Raw genomic sequence first — 8,273 nt, 5'->3', positions numbered from 1 at the left:
TATGGATTCAAACCTTATTTGTCATGACTTAAAAAGGAAGGAATTACCAAAAGCTTGTGTGAGAGTCTTAGGGTTTGATTGGTAGAGCATTAGCATTAGCATTACGCTCCTTATTATCCAATCAACATTGATAACAAAAGCATTTAAAAAAGCATTTACATGATGCTAATGCTCTCCAAATGCTCTTTGCTCAATGCTCTTATATGAAACTTTTGGAAGAGCATTTGCATTTAGAATATATATAAATTCAAAAATAATTTTATATAATTAATTTATATATGTTTAATAATATAAAAGTTATGTTTATAATAAAAAATTATATTTTCAAAAAAACTAAAAAATTGTGATTAATTATTATTATTTTTTAAATAACAATATTTCACATTTAAAATATAATAAAATTTATATAATTACACATATCATTCATTATTTTTAATAAAAAACATAACATAATATATATTTATATATTATAAAATAAAAACATTTATATTATTTTTAAATAAATAAATTATATGTCATAGATTATTTTTATGATAATATTATATATGGATCATTTATTGCTCAACCAATAAATAAATAATGATGATTTTATATAAATTATTTTTAATTTATTTATTTTATTTAATTATATCAAATTATTTTTATATCCAAAAATAAATTTTATTTTTAAATATATTTTATTTTTTTAATAATATTATTTCACATTTAAAATTAATTTAATTTATAAATTAATAAGATTCATTATTTTTAATAACAAATATATTATTAATATATATTATAATTTAATATATATTAGTTTCAAATAAATATATTATATAATAACTTTTATTATAATTTTAAAATTGTATAATGCTACTGCTCTACCAATCACTTTATTAAAAATTTTAATGAGAGCATACAGCTTCTGTAGCATACTGCTACTTCTTCTTCATCTGCTGTACCAATCAAGGTTAGACTTTGTAGTTGGGTTCGCCACTTTTCCGGTTCGATTCACGTGCTCCATAAAATTAAATCACTCTGTTCTAGACATTCACATGAATATAAATTTTTATTTTTGGTCTATTTGAATAATAAAGAAAAAATCTGTCTGTGGAATACTTTTCTCTTTGTAAATAAGTCTAGATCATTCTATAAATTCGAGATATTTCCAAATTAATTAAAAAAAATCAAAGACTTACTTCTGGTTTTGTAGAAGATTTAGAACCTAAAGTCAATAAATTCGATGATAATAAAAAAAAAGTTTAGGTCAAAGTTTAATCTATTCCATATATTTTAAATTCGTAAACCAAAATATGAAAGTTGGAAAATAGTGCTATGTAAACACAAGACCAATCAAACAACAACATTCAGGATATTTTTATAATTGTATTATATGGATAGAATGTCTAGATTTGGCAACAAGACAAAAATCATTTAATTAAAACTATTGTGTTAAAAATATGCCTAATAAATCAAATCAGAAGAGCTTTCAAAGCAAGGCTGGATATTTTTTGTTGGTAACTCTAGTGAGAACTTGTATTTATTGCAATGTTTTTAGAATGTCATGTTTCGATAGAAGATCAATTTCAAAGCAACACTCCATGCTTCAGTGTTGTGTATACTCTTTACATTCTTCAGATTGACCCACATTTTGCATCTCTTTATGCAGGCAAACTTAAAAGTACATATCAAAATTGAATTAACATATCATGTGTTAGTTTAGATTCTACTCAAACATTGCTATTCCTATTCGCAGGGTTGTGCTTGGGTACAAACCAATCAAACATAAACGTGGGATTTTGAAAAATTACCATTAGAAACCACTTCTGAACAAAAATAACTAAGTCACCATGTTAATAATATATTTATTAGAAGTAGTTAAGGTACGCAGTTCAATTACTTTCATAACATTTTAAATAGTCATGGTTTTAAATGACCCAATAAATAATCGGATTTCAAGGTTTATAATTCTAAGATACGGCCATGTCTACTCTTTCAGAGAAAATCGTCATAGCATCATTGTATATGCACGACCGGTCCGCATTTAACCAAATAAAACATTAGTTTTGGACTCTCAAATTTTAAGAAATTATAATAAATGAATTATATAATATTCAAAATAAATTTTATATGAAACTATTTATAGTTTTCAGAATCTTAAAACCGACCATTGTATATAGATTCGAGTGAAGTTTCTTTGTTCGAAAATGGTCAAATGATTGTCATCTAGTTTTGGCTTCTTTGAAATTTTACAAGCTGTAGGATTTAATTGCAGGAAATGCGTTATTTTCGCTGGCTCTAACATAAGGAGACAATGTATTTATCAATCAATCGATCGAGTTTGCAAGTTGTTAACAACAAGAGACAAAAGGAAGACATGTACATCAAGCCTCGGTACTACACTACATGTTAAACTTGTAAGAAATCTTATTTATGGTTACACTATTGTTTCATTGTTGAGCTCAATATATAGTCCTTATAGCTCTATAGATATTTTAACATTGCCCTTTCTAAGGTAGATTTTTCCTGAAACAATATTACTATATCCAAATAACTGTAAGACAACCTCGTACGCTATTCTTTGATATTCCGATTTACTAGATTTTTTTTTGTTTATTGTGTTTCTGTTTCTGAATTTTATAGTGTTCAATGTTCTTTCAGGAATGAAAAAAAACATACAGAGATTCTAACGCGTTTCTCTCTGAATTGCTTCTTTTCAATATTGTTTTTGGATATAATTTTAAAATGTTACAAAGAACTAAAAAAATTTATCCAGTTTCAAAAAAAAAACTAAAAATGTTATCACAAGGAAAAATAAAAGAAGCATTATTTACTTTTGTTTTTATTAGAAAATAAGAGGAAGCCAAAAGGAAAGATTGGAGAAGGAGAACATGCCTTTTGGTCCAATAGTAATGGACAGGTCTGGAATACAAATACATTTTAGGTTTGATGCTTCTAGTATACAAAGCGAAACCTCGTTATTTTATTCATCCAATACGAATATGAATCAGTATTTTAGAATCTATTTAAATATTATAGAAAAAAAGTTCATCTCGTTAAAAATTAAAAAAAAAAAGATTGGAGAAGGGTCCTACATTATGGAAGAGGCGAGGCAAGCCTGGTCCATAGCGTATTGTCTCAATAGCTCCTAGGAAATTTTGCGAGGCCGAGACAACTTGTACGTCATCTTAGTTGTCACTCCTTTTCAATTTTGAATATATCTTTTTTTTTTGCTAAAATTTGGATCAATTTTGAATATATCACGATCTGTATTAAATAAGATAATTAACCAACTCATGGTGATTAAATAGTTGAAGAATTCATCATATGGATAGACTTCGAGTTAGCCTTTACGATTTAATTTTAAAGCAGAAATTATTGGTTTCATATTTTATAAAGATTAAACTTGATTTCGGTTGTAGTTTTATATTTAGAAAGAATGTCTGTTTTGATTCACAGAAATACTATTTTTATTAGAATTTCTAACAAAAAATCTTTAATTTTTTTTATAAAGTAGAATCTCTATAATATTATTTGAGAAGTCAGTTTCTTATGTGGCGTGCTCACGTTAACTCTCACGATGGTTGATTACATTGATATCTTTAATGAATTAAAAATATTACATTTAAATACTATTTATTTTTTATGTAGTTTCCTTTTTAATTTTTTTCATATAACATATATACTAAAAAAAGGAAACACTTATAAATTTTAAAAATAAAAATTTAAACGAAATCAGTTTCCTATGTGTCGCGCTCACGTTAACTCTCACGATGGTTGATTACATTGATACCCTTAATGAATTAAAAATATTACATTTAAATACTATTATTGTTTTTATGTAGTTTCCTTTTTAAATTTTTTCATATAACATATAAACTAAAAAAAGGAAACATTTATAAATTTTAAAAATCAAATTTAAAAACGAAAATATATATGTATATATAATATGATTTCATTAAAAAGGAAATTTCACAAGATAGTAATATTCTATTTTAAAAATATTGTTAAATAACATAAAATATACTTTTGAAGTAATAAAATACTTACTTTATATCTATTGTTTCGTAGATGAAATATATATATATTTGTATATAATGTTATTCATAAAAACTAATTTAAGAAAGATAATTTTGATATTAGAAAAAGAAATATTATTTATTTTAAAACATAATTTTAAACAATACAAAATATTTATTTTCAAAGTAATATAAATATTTATTTTTCATATAACATATATACTAAAAAATGAAAAATTTATAAATTTTAAAAATCAAATTTAAAAACGAAAATATATATGTATATATAATATGATTTCATTAAAAAGGAAATTTCACAAGATAGTAATATTCTATTTTAAAAATATTGTTAAATAACATAAACTATACTTTTGAAGTAATAAAATACTTACTTTATATCTATTGTTTCGTAGATGAAATATAGATATTTGTATATAATGTTATTCATAAAAACTAATTTAAGAAAGATAATTTTGATATTAGAAAAAGAAATATTATTTATTTTAAAACATAGTTTTAAAAAATACAAAATATTTATTTTCAAAGTAATATAAATATTTTGATTTATCTATCTAATTTCCTAGATGATTACATAAAATAATTAAGTAACATAAACTGATATATGTTTAATTGACTAAAATTTGTTTATAATTAGTATTATTGAAATGTTTTTTTCATATATTTAGTTGACTATAATATCTTTCAATTACAGCAAAATATCTATAAAATATATTTTACTTATGTAATATGATTTCTCAAATACAATCACAATTTTTTACTTCTTATTTTAAGTGTTATTATAAAAGACTATCATTTTAATAATAAACATCTTTTGATCAAATAGTTATAAAATATTTTAAATAACATAACACTATATACTTTAACGAGGTAGATATATTTTATTTTTCATTATTACAATTATATGTTTTCCTAATATTAAATTTGCTTTAAATTTTATGTTTTTATGTTTGTGGAGTTTAATATATCTATAATCAAAATACCAAAGTAAATATGGATTCTCATTTTTAGATTATATAAAATAAATTAGTTTACTTTTCAATAAATCTATTAAATAAAATTATTTAGAAATTATAAAATATTTTAATTATTGTAAATATTGATAGGTGTTCATGAGTTTCCAAAAATGTATCACTTACTTATGTATGTAACTTCCTATTGATCATCGTTTTATTATCTAATATATATTTTTATAAAAATGAACATGTAATTTGTTAAATATTATGATCATACATACACATTTAAACGATGAATAAAATTAATTTTATTTAACATAATTATATATATATATATTAATTTCCAATTGGATTTTTGCTAAACGGAGTCTGGATACTTAATTTTATTAGTCCGACCACGTAAACCATAAAAGATAATTATATCTCAATATACTCACAATATGAGTGACTCGACTAATCAACCTTATATCTAAAATAATAGATTATGTTAAAATTAAGGAAGACAACAACCAACCTAAATGCAAACAAGAAAATTAATCAAAATTTTAATATATTTGGAATAAAAATATTATAGTTGAATTCAGAGAAATAAATGCAATCCAATATACCTAAATTATAATTAAATCGACTGTAAAAAAATCGACTAAATATGACATATCTAAAATCATATGTCTAACTAAAGTGTTGTAATATTATTAATGTTAATTATGCATAAATTTATTAATTTAATTTAAAATTAAAGTATATAGCGATCAGTTATTATAATATATTTATTTTATAAATATTTATATCCGTGCATGAGCACGGGAAAATCACCTAGTATGATGTAAATAAAAGACGCCCCACATCTATCTAAGGATACAATTGTCCATTAATTATAATACTATAAGCCTTTTGTGAAGTGAGTAAATTTTTTCAACGGAAAACTATATGTGTAATTTGTTATAAACATGAAAAACAGAAGAAGAAGCAATGTCAAAGATATATGCACCGTAATTTTGACAAATGAAGTAAATATTTATTATGTGGAGTCCACGTCACTATTCACGCACAGTAACTTTTCCTTTTTACTCTCTATATAAACGAACGAATTCGTTTGATTGTAAACACACCTCTCTTCCTCTTTTCTATAAGAAACTCTCTCTCGTTTATTTATCATATCGGTGTTATCTTTCTCCTGCGGGTATAAAATTTCTTTCTATAAATTTTCCGATACACATAAAATTTATAAGTCTTTTTATAACACGTTATCAGCACGATCACTCTGCAATTCGGTAAAAGTTTATATGTATCATATTTACCCTGCTATAATGGCCGGTATACCGCCTATATTATTGTTTATTATTTTATAGTGTTTGTTTTAATTCACTATTATTTATATATATTAATGCGGGCGGTATGTCGCCTCATTAATAAACCTTGATTGTTAATTACACCATAATTATTTGGCTTGGCTGTGCCGCCGCAAAATTTATTTAATACTAATATGGAAATTTATTTATCACCATAATGTGATTGATATTTATCTGTTTATTATATCGTGATTATTATATAAATGTTTGCTCACCTATATAAAAATATTGTGAAATTTACTGAAATTGATTGACTGATTATTACGATATTTTCAGATTGATTTTCGATTCAAAGATTTAACGCCAACAGTCACAAAGAAAAAATTTCAAATTTTTACCCTTTTCAAACGGCTATGAACAGTAATTTTACATCTATAAATACACTCATTTTCTCCATCAAAAAAAAATAATATTCATCTTCTCCCAAATATTTTCAAATAATTTTCTCTCAATTTTCTCTCTCAAGAAAGATGATCCGCGCGTTTTTGATTTTAGTTGCAATTCTAATTTGTGTTTCTATTTACAGTTTATTCGTTGGAGAATTTGCTCCGGGAGAATTTACGATGAATATCGGTTTACTTTTCTATACATTGTTTCTCTTTGTAATTGCTTGCATGATTAATATAAATTGTTCATTCTAAATATTATAAAATTCTAATAAAATTTATTATACTTGTTTTTAGAAATGCAAATGGCAAGAATCGAGCATCTTCAGTTTCCGGCTCTCAAAATAACTGGCGAAAACTATGTCGGATGGGTCACAAACGTGAAACCCTATCTGATTATGAAAAAGTTAACCGAGACGATTGTAATCGGTAACAAATCGCCGCCTGAGCATAAGGTTGAAGCGATAATTTTCCTGAAAAACACCTCGATGAGAATGTTACGCATGACTATGCGAGCATAGAAGACCCAGCTGAACTGTGGCACAAGCTTTAAAAGAAAGGTTCGATAACCAAAAGGAAGTCAACCTCCCTCACGCTCTAGAAGAGTGGAAAAATCTGAGGTTTCAGGATTTTCAAAAGGTTGAGGAATACAATTCCGCTGTCCTGAGGATAGTTTCACTCCTGAAGTATTGCGGTAACCCTGTGTCTGAAGCAGAAATGATGAATAAGACTTACAACACTTTCCACAAACAGCTTCATTTTCTGCCCGAAATTTACAGAAAATGCGGGTACACGAGATTTTCTGAATTGATGGTTGCGCTCATGCTGGCTGAAAAGAACAATGAGCTTCTGATCAAAAACCACAATTCCCGACCTACGGGAGCCAAAGCATTCCCTGAAGTGAATGCTATGGCGATAGAAAACTCAGAGAGAAGAACCCAAACCAGTCGGGGTCGTGGTCGTGGTCGCCATTTCAACAGCAAACGTGGAAAAACTTACAATCCCAAATGGAAGAGATCTAACAAATGGGTTAGATCCGAACAAAGTCCTAAGGGTAAAGAAACTCAAGAAGATACCACCCAGAAGCGTGAGAGTGTATGTTACAGATGTGGATGTAAGGGACATTGGTCTCGTACCTGTCGTACTCCTCCACATCTTTGTAAGTTATATCAAGAGTCCACGAAAAGCAAAGCTAAGGAAGTGAATCTCACAGAAAATTTTGAGGGGACATCGTACCTCGATGCCTCTGATTTCGCAAATGAGCTGGACTAGATTCCTCCTGAAGAGAATTGAAGTGCTTATAATAAGACTACTAAATAATCTTCAGTACTGTCATGTATAATTATTACATTTCCTGTCTTAAACGAATAAAGATGTCTTAACGTCACTTTAATGTATAATTATTGTATGTTTTCTGATATGATTATTATATGAATGAATTTCATGTTTCTCTTTTTATTGATGTTTATGACTATTACAGAAATGGATCAGAATGCTAGTGGAACAAAATCCAAGAAACGGATTCGAGAAATATGTATACCAGATAGTGGAACAACACACACT

General features: G+C 25.9%; 1 pseudogene; it reads left to right on the top strand.

The window, feature by feature from the left end:
* The first annotated feature begins 7,007 nt into the window (after positions 1-7,007).
* On the top strand, positions 7,008-7,982 carry LOC108835337 (uncharacterized; annotated as a pseudogene).
* Positions 7,983-8,273: the final 291 nt, after the last annotated feature.

This window comes from Raphanus sativus, chromosome 4, assembly GCF_000801105.2.
Source record: "Raphanus sativus cultivar WK10039 chromosome 4, ASM80110v3, whole genome shotgun sequence".
NCBI lineage: Eukaryota > Viridiplantae > Streptophyta > Magnoliopsida > Brassicales > Brassicaceae > Raphanus > Raphanus sativus.
This window is presented reverse-complemented; position numbering and strand designations above follow the sequence as displayed.